Raw genomic sequence first — 16,885 nt, 5'->3', positions numbered from 1 at the left:
CTCTCCCCACTTCCCAATATCTAATTTTAAATTTTTCCAGTTTGTTGCTTTGTGCAAAACAGAGACAGCGAATACACTTACATTATTCCTTTACAGTGTCCTTTTATATCCTTTAAGACTGTTACCATGTTGCCTCTAGTCCTCTCACAGTGAAACCATTCTAAAATACCCAAAATTGGACATGATGCTTTATCAGTGGCCTAAGCAATGCATAGCAGAGCAGAGAGATTATTTCTTGTGCCCTGCATGTTATTATCCTATTTATGCATTGCAAGATCATGTTGCTGGTTTGCTTTTTTGGCTTGCGGGAAGCTTTCCTTTTTTGTTTTGCTACAGTGTGCTCAGATGTAGAAAGATCTTCTTTCTAATGCATGCTAGATGTTGTACATTCCCAGGACAAATGTCAGTTATTTTTAAAATATGTCAAAATTCTGACTCTAATTTTAACCTTCTACATGCTTATTGTGAGCAGCACTACATGACTTGCCAGAGATTCCAGCTGCTTTTTTTTTTGTCATTTTCCAAGCAATGCAAACACACAAAATATTCTGATCTGTCAGACAGAGCCTGAATGATAAAGTGTAGAACAAAGCGTATCACAGTCAAATTATTGTAAAGAATAATTGTGTGCAGACATTTATTTTCATGCTTCCATATAGGCTTACACACAAACACATTTTTTTGTATTCCATACTATAGGCTAAGAAAAGCAGATTAAAGGCAAAAGTGCAGGGGCTTAGCTGGTCTGTCTTATGCTACCATGCTTGGGGCTCCATTTTCCATTTGTTTTGGTGGAGACTGCTCAGTGCCTTTTACTTTAAGCAGGAAGTCAACACTACATATTTTGTGCAGCCAGAAATAAATCTGAATTTTAATTTCTTTGAAATCTAACCCCCACAGTTGGATGGTTCTAAGAAGTTCTTGACTAAGTGTCATTTAGATGTGGTTCCATCCGTGTTTCTTAGGAAGTTTTTATGAGCCCTTTAAAGTTTTCCTTTGCCTGTATTTCAGAAAAAAAAGTATTTCTTAGCTTAAAAAAATATTAAATTGCTACTGAATTTCAAACTATAAAGTCACGGTTATACAAAACTAAACTGTGACATTTTGTAAGGTTGTCAATACATTTAAATGTATTATTTCATCTGACTGAAATGTGGTAGATGTGGCTCAAAGGTTGGTTCAGTCTCAAAGAGAACTGCATCACAGGCAGTTGAGTTTTACACAGCTCTTCCTCAAGTAGAAGGAAAAAGTTCTCTGTATCCACACAGAAAATTCTTAACTTCTGGCCTACATATGTAGACTTCAGTATCTATGTGGGCCCTTTGAAATCAACTGGACTTCAGGAAAAGACAAAGATTATCATAGCAGGGATTTACTTTTATACATAGATATTACAAAACTCTTTCTCCCTCTCTCTCTAAAGGCTAGCCTTCACTAGGTGCTACAAAGGAAGCTATTATATATCTTAAAGGTTTTCCTAATAATCTTTATATGCAAACATTCTGATTAATGAAAAATCACTTGAGATGAACTAATCATGTGGTACTTTGTAATGTCAAATATTTTTAACATTTGGTGCATTTTCAAGTACTTCTGGAAGCAAAGAATGGAGAATCTGTGGTTTTGGCATTTAGTAGTAGTGATCTGGATCTACATGATGGCAGTGTATTACTTAAAAGAAATCTGGATAACTGCTTTTAAAAATGTTCTTTGAAGAAGGAACGCAAAGACAGCTTCAAGAGGGCTTAGAAATCTGTTTGGCTTGTCTGCTGAGACTTGGCTGCCCATCAGTCTCTCTTTTATACTTTTGGGTCTGAGTAATGTGTTTGCTTCTAATAATGTAAAAACAACTCCCTTTGTATATTTCCATGAGATTAGTACAGATGCATTCTTATAGTTCATTGAAGTTTGTTTGACAATCTGTTGAAAATACAATTGCTGAATCATCACTGCCTGTCCATTATGAGTAAATCCCTCTTACCTTTTGAACAACATGACTCATTTTGAAGGATACAAAGGCTATTCATTATTGTTATTGCTTCTTGGCCTAAGTGGTTGCCCTGAGTTTGAGATCCTGTAAATTGTTTTTGTTGGAAAAGAAGCTCATGATAAGATCAGAGGGTCTCTGTACAGAGCTTCATTGAAGAATGTTTGAAGGTCACACTTTGTGCATATAGGAAGATCTAAACAACAACAACAAGCTAATTCTTTTGCCTGTACCATCATCAGGTTTTAGCACAAAATGTATGGAAGATTTTCTAATAACTGTTTCACTACAGCTATTCCAGGCTATATTTCATGTTTTTGTACTATTTTTTTCCTACTTCTCATGTTTCTCTTGTTTCTCCTTTATATAAAGGGAGAAATCACCTCTGCTCAGTGCATTTCAAATCATTGCAGTCTCACATGAACCTTTGGAATGAGTACAGGTGTTTGCACTGTGAATTGAAGGCATTTGTTTTAATAACCTAACTAAACTTAAACCACTCAAATACTATCCCGTACCATCTTGGAAGAAAAGAGCATGGTGTCTGTGACTATTACCTGAACTACCAGCTCAGATTTAATGTTATAAACATTTAGTCTCTTTTCCTTCTATTTTAGATGTTCTGCCTTCTCTATCTGTCCAGACCAGCAACCTTGCTATTATATCAGATTCTTTTTATTCTGTTTTTGGGTTATGGATTTGTCTGGAAAAATCTATTCTTCTTTTCTGTGCACTAACCACCTTGTCTGTATAATCCTTACAGGGTGTACTTTTGAAAGCATATTGATTCTGGACTCCAAAAAAAGGTAAGTACGGAAAGGAGGGAAATTATGCAGCCATAAAATTGGTTCTTCAGGTAATATGGAGTATATAATGTTTCAACTGAATTAATGAGCTCTGTATTTCATACTGCTCAAATTACATGATGAGGGAGTTCATATCAGGCCAAGAACTAGAACTGAATCCCTGCAAACCCAAGAGTTTGTGCAGATTTGACCCATCAAGCTCTATGTCTAATCTGGCAGAATCATCCAGGTAACCTGTGAATAAGCCTAATTATTTCATTGTCATACAGCTGGCTGAAGAATACATGTACAAAGTGGTAAAATTCTAGTTTTGGTTCCTGAGATACAAAACTGCTTTCTGTACCTTGAGCCTCTTGAGAACTAATCTGCAGACAGCTTTCTCCTATTCTCTGTATTACCTCTCACAGTTTCTTCCCTCCGGTTTTTTACTTACACCATCACTCACCCTTTCCCCTTTCCCCTTCCACTTCCCCTTCCTCTTCCCTTTCCCCTTCCCTTTCCCTCTGTCCCTATGTCCTCCCTTAGGCCCCCTCTTAAGCTTTAGTTACTGTCATCATCTCTGTTTCCATCACAAATAATCTGTAGAGCATCCCAGTTCTCTCTCACTCTTCTTGCCCTGGATCACACAATTCTCATGAGCATATGTCTGCTTCAATTCTCGGCCCCACTTGCTTAGTGCAAGATTTCACTTACCAGGAGGCAGAAAGGTGGTCTAAGGAGGGCCAAGTTTGGATACCCTTGCTTTTATTCCCCAGTGTCTGGAAAACTAGGACTCAATGGTGGGGATCACAAGGGAGAGCAGTACACAGTATTCCTATTGCAAGAAGAGACAGTTTGGCCAGACAGTGGCGGTTTCCTCTCTTGTTTCAGGCCATGACTCAGTCTAAGCCAGAAGTGCAGAATATGTGATAGAAATTGCAAATTGGATGGCTAGAGGCCAGTTAAATCTGTAACTTTGCCAGTAAGACTGCCCCACCTGCCTAAGGCTGATGACATATTCTTTGCAATCACTTTCTGTTTTTTACGATAACAAGAATCAACCAGAATCTGGGGGGGGAAAAAAAAAAAAAAAGAAGAAAAGAAAAAAAAAAGAAGAAAAAAAAAGCTTTTCTAAACAGTCACTAAACCACAACTTTCTGGAATTGTTTGGGTCCTGCTGGACGGCTGTAGTTGCTACTTTTCAGACAGAAAAAACCATAATATTTTTGAGAAAATGGATGTTGAAACCCATATAACATGTTCTTGATCATTCTATTTTTTCCCTTATATTCTCAATACAGAAGCCTATCATTCTAGCAGAGGTACATCACATTGTCTGTGGAAATTTCACCCAAGGAAGGATTTTGTAATAGTGGGTTTTGCAAGGCACATTTGTAGCAAACAAATGCCAACCATTCCTCTTCTCCACTGCAGGGTAATTGTGTTACAGTGAAAGGCTTTTAACTATGAATCTGACTGAATTGCTCAACCCCCCAGGAGACATTCCTGGAACATGAATTTCAGTCTGGCATGCTGAACGCACTGTTCCTGCAGCTGCTGTTACAACTGACCAGATACTCTGTAGGAGGGGAGCACTGTAAGACAGTGGTGGCAAGGCAATCCTGAAAGTGTGGGAGAGAATAGTGCTGCTTCAGAGCATGAATAGCATTGACTAAAAGCTTCAGTGTAGATTTTAGAAGTGTTATACACAGAACACCCATCTGAGAAATAAGAGTCACTGGCTGTCATTCTGCTCTGATCACTGCCTTTTAACTGCTTCACTATTTGGTTAATCTCAGCAAAAAAAGTAAAAACAAAAGTACTTTATAATTTTTCTGGTTATTTCAACCCCCAAAATCAATTAAAATCTGTCATGTATTGTACTACTTACAGAATTGAACAATCGTGTATCAAGGATTGCCCATTCTCAACAGTATCTGGTTCATATACTTAGTTAATGAACACAAACATGGAAAGGTGCTTATTATGGAGCACCTGTCATAATTTTGATTTATACTCATGAAAGTGTGGTGGTGGCATTAAGCTCCTGGAACCTTACCTTTTACTTTTCATCTTGATGCCCTGCCCAAAAGAAATGAAGAGGCCCTGTTGCAGTTCTAATTTTCCTTTGGAAAACAATACAAAACCACACTTCAAATAATATTATTCTCATCCTAAATTGTTGACTACATAAGGAAAGGACACAAGACTTAGACAGTCCTTCTGTGGTTACTGTCTTTTAGCAGATTTTTATCTGATGTCAATTGCTATACCTCCTTTGTGTTCCCAAACGGAATTTCCTCTTCAGAAAGTTCAAATTAGCATTTTAAATGCTCTCAGTGCAATTTAGGAAGTTCTGGGCTGCTCAGAACCCTCTTCTCCCTTCCCTGGGCTTACCACTTTCTGGGCAAGGGAAGAATCTTTCCAAGGACTAGTCCTAGCACACAGTACTTTAGGTAGTAGAAGACAGCAAAGTGAGAACAGTGTTTTAATTTCTCATTGTATCATCTGTGTTCCATGTGTACCAAACATGTACCAGCATGTTTGTGTGATTAATCTTTAATCTTTTTTTTGTTTTGTTTTTCTGTTCAGGAAGAAGTAGGTGCAAACATAAACAAAGGATATAACAAAGGATATATTTGACAGGATATAACAAAGTGACTCATTTCTTTTTGGTCAGTGGACTGAGATGAAAACCGAAACATTTCTAAGCCTTATGACATGCTTAACCACTATCCTCCTTTTCTAAAGGCATTTCCAGGAACAGTAAAGCATGAGAAAACCCCTAAAACAGTTTAACAACATCTTTCACATGATCAACTCAAAGTGCACTCAGGAATGAATATTGTTCTGATAAGCAAACCAAAATGCACAGGATTTCAGAGTTGTGCTGGAAGATAAATGGATGGGCAGGGGCAGTTTCAGGACACTCACCCACTTTGCAAGGTCACAAAATCCCAGATGATGTAATGGTTCAGCCATGCTCATGGGAAGATAGGTGCCCCAACAGCCTGAAAGAGAGATGGGCAAAGTGACTGGTTTAAACTGGAAGTCTTGTAGCGACAGTATTTGAAATTTAGGGTAAGGGAACAGGCTATAGGGCCAGGGAAATGGGAAATAGTCTGAATGAAGGAAATTCATGACACATGAGAGAAACATATTCTTTATGGCTAACTGGGATCAAATGAGTTCTCTTCAGCTTTGAGTGAGCTGTTATAAATGTAGTAGGCTTTGTTCTGGTCCTTAACTCAAGGAGGACTTCAATCACAAATTTGCAAAGAAATATAAATGTCTTTAAATATGTATGAAGCCTATTGAGGCATTGTTATCTTGTCATTTCCTCTGAGAGCAAAAATCATACTTTATTTGCTGTTGATTTTAAAGGATTCTTCAAGAACATAGGATAAGTCCTATGAAGCCTTTGTCCATTCACATTTAGACTCTTTGAGATCTGTATGGTAATAAACAGCTGTCATTACTGGGGTACTGAACATGATCCCAAGGTGTGCATTATAACTACATGTTCAGGCAGCTAAGAATGGGGAGACCCAAGCTGTGTTTCTCTCCAGAGCTCCACCTTCCATGAACAGAAATCCCTTAGCTGGAGAGTCAAAAAGTACCATTAAGTGGTCCAAACACTCAAATCCAGATGATGGGGTTTCAGATCATGCGAAATTTTGCAGTCTATACTTGTCAGGTATATACAGTCTGTAAATGTGTTTTCAGATCTCACATGATAAGAACTCCAGAATGAAAAAAAAAATTCTGCTCAGGGCTTAACGTCTAGAATATTTTCACTTCAAAAATTAAATTCTTGGAAAGAAGTAGGAACTTCTGAAACTCATTATTGATTGGTCTGATAGAAAAAAAAAAAAAACCTGAAAAATATTTTCCTACATCTCCCTTGCTCTCTTTCAAATGGGCTTGGGGTATCATGTATCCATTTCCTGGGCTGTATCAGGAAATCTGCCAGGTCTAACATGTTTTTTCCCACTTTTCTCAAGTTTGTTGAATGACATAGGTACAGGTTGCAGGCACACAAAGAACATTTTGGCTCATGGGATTATTCCTAACCTAAATGTGGCTCTTGGTTGACGTAGAAGAAAGAAAACTTTTATTGGCCTGAAGAGAAGCCTCCAAAAACTGCTGGACTGCAACCAAAGAGGAGGATGACAGGCTGAGGAGAACACTAGGCTTGTAATTCTTTTATTTCTCATTTGTGCTGTTTACAATTCTGAGAGTTCCTTGTCTTGTTGGCAAGTCTTTTAACAAGCTCAGCCAAGAAGCAGCCTATTTAGTTTGCTTTTGTTGAAGCTCTTTTTGCCTGTAACAACAACATTTAGGGGGATGTTAGTTCATAAAGGTAGATGTTGTCTCTTTAGAAACCTACATGTTAAGTACCTGTCTTACACAGGTACAATGACAAGACTAAAAAGAGCATAGAAAGGAGTTGTCCTCCCCAAACACAAAAGAAACCTTTCCAAGTGGGAAATGTCGAAGTGGTGTGATGTAATGTGTGTAGCCCATACAAACATGATTAATACATAACAAGGGCAGGGCCTGTGTAAGGTTAATTACTATGCCTGGGTAACATGCATTCTCCAATAGAAAACAAATAGCTGGATACAACTGGGGATCTCAGTAAACTAATCAAAATCCATGTAGGTCAGGACTAAAGCCATGAGATTGCTCACAGGACCCCAGATAGCTGAGGTATCTCATTCTGTTCTTCAGACCATTAAAAAACTTAAAGACAATTAATTGTTTAAAGCAATTACTATGGTTGGCTAAAATGGATTTTTTTTTTAAATAAAGAATTTCTTTCTCTTAGTGAAACTCAAGATGCTACCTTTTAAATGTCTGTTTCAAAATATGAAAACATGGCTAAACCAGATATTTTTAATTTATATTTTTAAAAACTAGTTGTTTTTTTTTTAAATCTGAAATTGTGGTAAAAATTGGTATAAAAATCCAAACTCCACAACTTCTCCAAGAAGTAATTACAACAGCAAATGAAGGATTTAAGTAAACATTTTTTAAATGTATCTATCATCCTGTATCTTGACAATCTGAGAAAAGAGATACAGTATTCTTCTTACATATTAAGATGCTGAAGGCAGAGACATTGTCTTTGTTTCTAAAGTGCCCAGTATATTTTAATAAGATGGTGTAATATATGTGGGCAGGAATATTTTTTTTTCAATTAAAAAGCTCATCTGTTTCCATTGAAGAAAAATGAAAAATGTCTACCAGAGTCCCTCAACAATTAACCAGTAACTGTACATTGCACATTTTCACAAGTGAATGTATGTATTTTTCAAAATTAGAGCTAATTTGATGTAAGAAAAGCAGAGCACACTTCTTTTGTAGTTGTATGGATCTCCTGGTCTTTTTGGATTTAAGGTGCTGTTGTGAAATACACCCAATGGGTACAACTGTACAGAATTCTCATAATATTGACATTATGAAGCTTTTTAACTTGAACTTTTCACGTATGCCAAGGCAGCAATTCACAAACTTGATGACTTAATTTCTGCTTAAAATTCTGAACTCATAAGTAAATTTGAGGTGCATCCCTCATCTTTCTCAGTGGATATATGAGCTTAACAATACTCCTTAAAGCCACTGGTGACTAGTAGCTTGTGAAGTATTTTTCACTGCTTTTTTTGCTTAGTTGTCTGAAGACAGAAGCTGAAATATTGCTGCAGGTTGTAGAAACTTATAAATTCAATGTGGAATGACTCATGGGACAATTAGCATGGCATTCTCATGGAACATGTATTATTGACTGTCCAGATCTCTCTATAGTTGAGAGGTGTAGAAAATTCAACTTCTTAGTAAATGCCTATACAGCTCATTGGTATAAACCAGGACAAATACCATCCTGCCTCTGAGAAAAGTTGTGTTCTGTATAATACTGAATATTCTACCAAAATTTCTAGCTCAGGACAGATTTGAACTGTAGCTCTGCTACCTTCCTTCATGCAGTGAAACCCAGAGAAAGGGGAGAATGAACAGGATCATCAGGGATGGACAATCAGCAGGACAAACATTTTACATAACATGCTGCCTTAAAGTAACAGACCATGACCATGACCATGACCACAGGACTTCATAGTTCCAGTGCTACTATATTGGGAAGAAGTTTTTCTGACCTGATTCAAATGATGGTTAATGGTGTTAGGCACAGATATCCAAGTCTGTATTACTGGGATGGTAGCACTGCCATTGCCTGTGATAGGGTCCTTATAAGTAAGAAGCCACTTTCAGGAAAAAAAAAAAAAAAAGTAATTGAAAAAAACATTTATTTAATTAATCCCTTATCTTCTTCTCTTTATAATCATGTGGAACTATTTGATGTTTTGGAAAGGTTGTGTCTAGATTCAGCATTATCAAACTGTTCCACTGATATTTGTGATGACCATGATTCAGTTTCATATTGGCTTTTTAAATTTTGATACATAACATAGTGAAATAAAGCTTTCAAGTAAATGCAAACGTTTTAGTTGGGAGCTGGGGAGGAGGAAGACATTTGGTAAATTGTGCTTCCGAGTCATGAACAACCTAAGTGGTGTTTTTGCATTGCCTAGTTACCGTTTCTGTTTAGTTGGCAATGGTGTTCACTGAAAATATTTTAGTTTCTGCTCCTGACAGCTACAAACGTGTATTCATATGTACTCTTATAAACCCATACACTGTTAAGTGGATGCTCTAAACACCTCCTCAAATGAGAGCAATGGATAGCATTGCCAAGTTGCAAAGTCAAAACTGAACAGCACAGTCACACTCAGCTAATTTACAAAAAGTTTTCACTGGTTGGTCCATTTCTTCAGCTGTTAATAGTCTAGACTGACATATATAGAACAAAGTTCAAGAGCAAACATGAACAATTTGCTAGACTAGTTGGCAGAAGCCAGACTGCACGAATGGCCTCGGGAGACTGATGCTGACTTCATGCCAATTTCAAATCTCTGCTCACTCTCCCAGTTTACCAAAAAAGCTACTTTTCCTTTCAGCCACACTGCTAAGGGCAACATGCGGAAGCCCAATATCTGACTAATGCTCACCAAGTGTTACAAGGCTTGAGCGGAGGGAAATATGCAACCTTGTGACCCTGACTCAGAATAGCCAAACTCCATCTGCTCTGGAACTTTAAATGGTAAGAACGCCTCCATTTCTCACTGGACATATTTGGAGGTAAGGACTGGCAATAACTGCTGTGTTGTTCATTTTAAGCTGCAAAATTTTCATGCAAAATATTTTTTTTAAAAAATCTATTCTTTACTTTTCTGGGAAAAAATTATCTTAAGAGTTAAAGACAGCCCTCAGAGTTGAAGCTTAAGTGATGTGTTGGATTTAAATGCAGTTAGGAGTCGAAAAGTGAAAAAATACTTGGTTGTATTGTGAGCTGATGCAACTTCAGATAGCTGCAAGAACACAAAATGTAAAAGGAGCAAACGGATCTATTTACAACATACAGGCAAAAATGTATAAACATGAGTGGTGCAATGACATATCACACATGCATTGTTAGGACTAAAATATCTTTGGAATTTGAAGTTCTCAGGAAGCATTTCAGAACTCAAGGAGCTGCATTCAATACAGTGAAATGCTGTGAGACACTATTTTGAAAAGTAAAAACAGACTAATCAGAGTGTTTAAAATTAGTGGTAGCTTATCTTGAAAGGATCACAGGATCACAGGATCACATTTTTTATCTGCCAACGGAAACAGTGAGAACTACTTAAATATATACAGTCAGTGAACTTGTGTCTGAGACAAACAATTATAAAAGCATTCTCTAACTTTCTTAGAGCATGAATCATCTTTCATGAAGTTTTCCATGGTAAAATTGTGTTCTTTTTAGTCATGATAAATCAATGTTTTACTTTTAATTTTTTTTTTTTTTTTTTCACGGGACTTTATCCAAGTAAAGCTCAAAAACTGCAGCTACAGAAACTCATAAAACCAGAGAAGAAGAATGAACAGGTACTACAGCTTACAGCACATTCAGCACACAATCACTGCCTGATAGAATCTTTCACAGCAAAATTTGTTACGATTCATGTGCTGGTATTTGTTGCAAGGAATTCTTATGACAGATACATTTAAAAACATCAATGAAAAATACCACTGATTCCTCGTTAAACAAACTAATTCATTCCAAGTAAGCGTCAGTACTCCTGAAGCCATGCGTTTATAGCCACATTGGAGTATGCCTGAAATCTCACTGACATTTCTCCCCATGTAATATCAATATAATGCTTCTTTCACATCCTGAATAACTGGTTTAAAACAGAAAAACACTAAAGGACCACTAAGTTGCATAGGAAATACTACTAACAATTAATTATGATTCTGCAGTTTATGTTTGGTTCAACAACTTGTCATTTCTTAATCTGATAGCTGTCAACTTTGTGCATCTCGTTGATTTCTTTGAATCTACCAATCTACCACCAGGGAAACTCTAATCACTGCATAGCCTCTTCACAGGATGGATGCCTTTGGCTATTGTTAGAGATCATTCTTTTTCTACAGTGAGAGATTATTTATTTGTTAAATGAAATAACTTTGATTCCTATGATGCTTACAAATCACTGATAAGTAGATTTACTGTCTACTTTTCCAGATGTTTTTTCTTGTTTCCATATTATTTGCAAAAATGAAATCTTTTACTGAAAGACTTTTTAATCCTGCAGCCTCTGAGCTGTCAGTTGTATCTGTCTTCAAACAAAGTCTGATTTAGATTTATCTAACTTCACCAGTCTAAGAAGATTTTCTGTTTTATCAGGAACTGAACAAGCCCAGTTTCATAAATGAATAAAGTTATTTTTAGATACTTTTTTTTGATGAGGATTTCTGGAATTTTCAACCTAAGCTTTTCAACACATTTCTTGGTCTTTCCATTTCTAGTTTAAAACATACCTGTGCAGTTCACTTATAAGTATTTATTTCTCTGTCTACCATCTGGAAAGTTACATTTAATTATAATCCTAGAGAGAATTAAAGCATGGATCATGCACACTGAGCAATGGAATTGACTTTTCAAATTATTTTTATGGCAAGGTTGGAGAAGGTAGCAGATATTCACTTTGCACTAATAGAAACAGAGAGAACAGCTCTGTTTCTTGCAGTGGAATATTAAACAGCAAAACCATTGAGAATAATAATAATGGTCTTTCTACAAAGGGTCACGTTGCTGATATGGTCACTTGGTCACACATCCAAAATCATTCACGTCCAGCTATTTTTTTAATTTATGAGACATCTAAAAAGCTGTTGTTAAGATTATATACAAATCCTACTTTTTGCACCATGAGGAGATGAGTGGTTTTGGTTAAAACTAGAATTAGGAAAAAAAAATACTAAGACCATAAGGCAGTAGTCTAAATTAAGGCACAGTAACAATTTAAAGAAAACATATGGACAGTATTATCAGTAGAGATAGAAATCTCATCAGCTTCTTGCACTACCAATGCTGACAAGTGAAGTACAAACCCATTACTTTTAAATTCCTTTTGTATAGTGTCTTATATCTGAGGTTCCTGCTATGGCATAAATATTCTTCTGCCAGAAAGTGAGCATAATTTTCATAAACTGTACTTTTGAAATAATTGAACATTGTAAAGTACATTAGAGAATAATATTAGTTCATCTGATTTCATGTTCTAGCAGTTGCAAGTGCAAAAGCATCATGCAACAGTGCGATTTATTCCAAGCACATTAATACTATTGGAATGCTTGCTCATAGTAACAAAATTCTGGAGATTTTTGTCCTACAAAGCAAATGTTTGTATGTCTTGTACCCAGCAGCCTTTAAGGTGACATATTGAAGATTTTATTCACTTTCTCTAAAACCCCACCTCTAAAACCATGGGATAGTGATTAGTAATGTTGTCTCTGTCTCTAAGTTTATGGTTGACAGGATCTACAGGGCCATTTCTGCATAACTTCCAAGGCTGTAAAATGTATATTCTACTCCTACTCCAATCTCACTTGAGTTAATGGCAAAACTTCTGTGTCCCTTAGGGTTTTTCTTGGGCTCTTTGAACCCTTTGGAAGCAGAGCTGCTAGCTTATGGATCCCCTGTCAGACTGCTGTTGAACACTTGCTTCCCAGAAAAATCTGTATAAACATGGTTTCAAGATTTTCTTCTTTCAGTGCCCCATCCATCTGCTAGCTTTAAATATTATCTTATAGTTAAACTTACATGGTCAAAATAAGAGACTGGGTACCTGTGTCATCTGGGAATCTGTAATGGGTTTGTAACAGAAGCAGCTCAAGGAGGGAAGACTGCCTGTTGGAGTGGTCTGTAGTTCTGAGACTCTTGCACTGGTAAAGTACATAGTCAGTAGTAGTGGATGCTTTTTACTAAATATCACTGCTAAACATAGCTGTATTAAGTCTTCCAGACTCACCATTGAGCAAACATAAGAGCCTTACCTTATAAGTAATTAAAGTTACTACTCTAACTACTACTACAACCCACTACTGGCTAAGTCTGGAATGTATGTGCTTGAGGCCTTAATACTAAAACTCAAGCACACTCCCAAAACAAACGTATATCATAAATATCAGCGTAGGTGCACTCCATCACTGGTGATAGTACTGTGACTATCTCATATTTCCTTTGTAAAGAACAATACTAATAAGCTGATGCCTGAAAATGATTTGGAAGGAAATGAGTGTAGCACTGCAGCATTTTTATATTAGTTTGGTCTTGCACAATGCTGTCCCTCCTTTCCTTCCTGCCCAATACTATTTTAGCAATATTCAAGGTTTTTAAAAGAGGCCAAAAAACAAGAGCCAGGACTTGATTTCCATACTAGTCACAAATGGCAGCTGTAGGGCAAACACAAAATGTTGCGATTACAATCAGTGCCTTTTTTCCTATTGAAAAGACTCTTTCCGTATTCACATAGAGTAAACTCAAAGGAAAAGCACAAAAAAGGCATTTTCTCTTCATAGTATTTCTTTGGCATGGATAAGAAGTATTTAAAGTACAGCAGATGTGCCTATGCTGTACAATGGAAATGGAATCTTTTATAACATCTGTTTAAATATTTTTATTTCAATACATATATTGCTGTAATTGGACAGTGGCATGCTATCCTCATTGTCTTCTTTCCCAGAACCATGTTAGCTTCAAATATCTAAATGTTTTACAAGATTATAATAAGGTGACATAATATTTCTTATCTTATTGAAGGTAAAACTAAAATGCCTTAAAGAATTAAATTAGTACAATTTGCATATTTCCCTGGTTTATCTGCTAGCAAATATTAACTAAAGCATTTTTGGTGGATTTGTGTACTATCTTCTCAATAGACGTATCCTCTAACGTCATCTCTTCCAGTAAGAAGAAAGCCTAGGATAAATCAGTACCTCTGCCAAAGTGAAATGACAATGGTCTGCTGCTCATACAATTTACATCACTCAAAACCTCAAAACCTTAACTGAAAGCCTAAAATTTTCTATGTAAGTAAACCTGGAAAAGATCAACAATATATGTAAGTGAATCAGTGCTTTGCTTTTTTTGACTTTTCCTGAAACCATGCAGAAAAAGCTGTAGTATCTGTATCCCCAATCCACATTGATTTCACCCCAGAAAACTTACTAGGTTGTGTAAAAGGCATAAGCATAGCAAAACTCTCCAAACCTTTTAAATGCATTGTTTAAAAACTGTTTTGGCAAAAGTGTGCTTACACATGCTGCTATTTTGAGGGACTAAACTACTAAGGAGAGCAAACATAGGTATTTCTATGAGCTCCTCTTTCCAGAGTAGTAGTCCTTTTTTCTTTTCCTTCTGCTGAGAAGGAAAAGGAGAAAGATATATGCTTCTGAAAAACTATCTAGTGGTGATAACATTTTTTGATGAGTACATGGCTCATGACCAATTTTAGCCATCATGATGGGGCTGTATCACATAATCATCGCTTGGGACTGTGACAACGTGAAGGCTGTTGGATATTCTGAATATCCAGTGAGGGTTGTAAGCATGCCAGGAAGGTCTTCTGAGGGCAGTATCACTGGGCTGTGCTGAGAACTAGCCCGTCCCCATCCTGCAGAGAAGTAAATTGATCATAGGGAATCCTGGAGTGAACTTTCCCCATAGATCCTCCTCCATCCCAGCCCTCTGAGGCACCCACTAGGTTGCTAGAGAAAATATTCATATGCAGAAGGGAAAGTTAGTATTTTTGTCACATATGATGTGTATGTGAACAATATTAAAGGTGCAAAGTCTAAAATCTAGTAAAACTCAGCAGGATAGACTTAGAGGCTAGAGCTAAAGATGAAGCCAGTCTCTTCCCAGGCATGCCCAAACACAGAACGAGACAACAGGCACAAATTGAAGTGCAGGGGAATTCCACTTGAACTCAGAAAAAACCTCAAAACTATAAAAGTGATTGAATAATGTAACAGGTTACATTGACTAGTAGTAGAAAAAGAGAAAAAAATCAGAATGTCAAAAAATGTTAATATGCAATTATTGAATAACAAAATGCACCAATGAAACCCTGCCTTGTCAGAAGCAACTTGTGGCTATGTGAGGATAATAAAAACTTTTGGCAATTGTCACTTTTCTTCTCTTTTCAGGAACACTTCCAAGTACGGGGTAGTTAATGAGCCATTACATCAATGAGGACGTACTTCCTTGCATTTTTTGGCTTCTCCTAGAAGCCCAGCTTCTTCTGCTTAGTGTCTAAGAGGTCTTTCTCTCCTGTTACTTTCCTGGTGATAACTTAATTTCATTTCTTTATCTGCATCAAATTTTCTCAGCAAGATTCTTCTCCACAGTCCTTGAGAAATTTAGATCCTGTAAAAATTTGAAGTTAATGCACTTCTCACCAGCAATCTCTTTCCACTCTACTGTTCAACTCTTACCCTCTTTTTAGGCTGGCCTCTTATTTGGTTTTCTCCTTTGCCTTTGTTTATTTGTTCTCTCCATCCTTCCACTATGTAAGAAGCATTAGAAAAATAGGCACTTCAAGATAATGTGCTGCTGTTAGGCAGCTGAACGTTGCTATTCTCAGGGTGCAAGGGAGCATCTGAAATGTGGAGTCTTTCTTTCATCAGGAACATCAGAGAACACCAAAGAAAATAGAGCATTTCTGTAAAAAATTGCTGTATGTTGTCCAGTCTCTGCTTAAAGCTTTCCAATTCGTGTAAATTTTCTCTAGAACCAATATAACTTATATGTGAAAAAAAACATGCTTCAAACTAGGGAGTTATTTGGTTTATGCTACTTTTTTGGTTTATGATATTTTTAATCCATACAGATCTTCTCCTGATGTTTTTACCTGCACGAGGTAGCACCTCACAACTGCTTTTTACCTATGTGGTTGCTGTAGCTGGGTTTCCTGTTACACAACTCAACACTGGTTTTAAACCAACAAATGCCACCTGTTTGTACCAGTGGGGATGCAGCCCGCAGTCAAGGCACTTTCTTTTCCCACTTAGCAATTAGTTCACCCTTTTTTTCTCAGCCAGAATAGATTATTAGAGATGCCTGTGCTTTATTCAAGTCATTCCTGGTGTGAATTATCTGCAAGTATAAGCCTGCAAGCAAATTCATTGTAGGTGCACTTTCAAAGCTGTGGAAAGAAGACTATAAGCATCATATATAACCTGAGGTGTACTTTCCAATTTATACCATATAAATAAATTATTACATTTGTCTGTCTTTTTAAAATTTGCTTAATTTCATCATGTGATTTTTTATGGGCATGTGTTGGTGCCCCCAGCAGGCTCTTAGAAAAATTAAATCTGGAATCCTGTGAACCAAATGTTGCAGAAAGAATTCACTTGTTTACTGTATTGTGATGAATAGAATAGCTGCACTGAATGCATATGAAGTTGCACAATGAATTACTACATAAACATCTTGTCAAGTGCAAATGTGTGTCATGTATGATCTTTACCTATAGCAGACCATATCACATTGTACAAGTAAATATACAGCTCTGAATGCTTTCATTATAGTACTTCTGTGATGCCAACTACAGTCCTGCTCTTAGAGTAGTGAAGAACAGGTATGCTAAAAGGAAATCTCTGACTGATTAAATGTCCTGGATTTTCATTGCATGTATTTCTGAAATTAACACTTGCACTA

General features: G+C 36.7%; 1 protein-coding gene across 1 annotated transcript in view; it reads right to left on the bottom strand.

The window, feature by feature from the left end:
• The window catches only part of LOC111932080 (neurabin-1-like), a 108,465-nt gene that overhangs the window by 86,020 nt on the left and 5,560 nt on the right, over positions 1-16,885 (bottom strand). Inside the window, exon 2 of the mRNA XM_086896686.1 lies at positions 5,707-5,783. The gene's annotated coding sequence lies outside the window, so the exon portion shown is untranslated. The remainder of the gene's footprint in view (positions 1-5,706; positions 5,784-16,885) is intronic.

The sequence above is a fragment of the Cyanistes caeruleus genome, chromosome 7 (assembly GCF_971803275.1).
Source record: "Cyanistes caeruleus chromosome 7, bCyaCae1.hap1.1, whole genome shotgun sequence".
Taxonomy (NCBI): domain Eukaryota; kingdom Metazoa; phylum Chordata; class Aves; order Passeriformes; family Paridae; genus Cyanistes; species Cyanistes caeruleus.
This window is presented reverse-complemented; position numbering and strand designations above follow the sequence as displayed.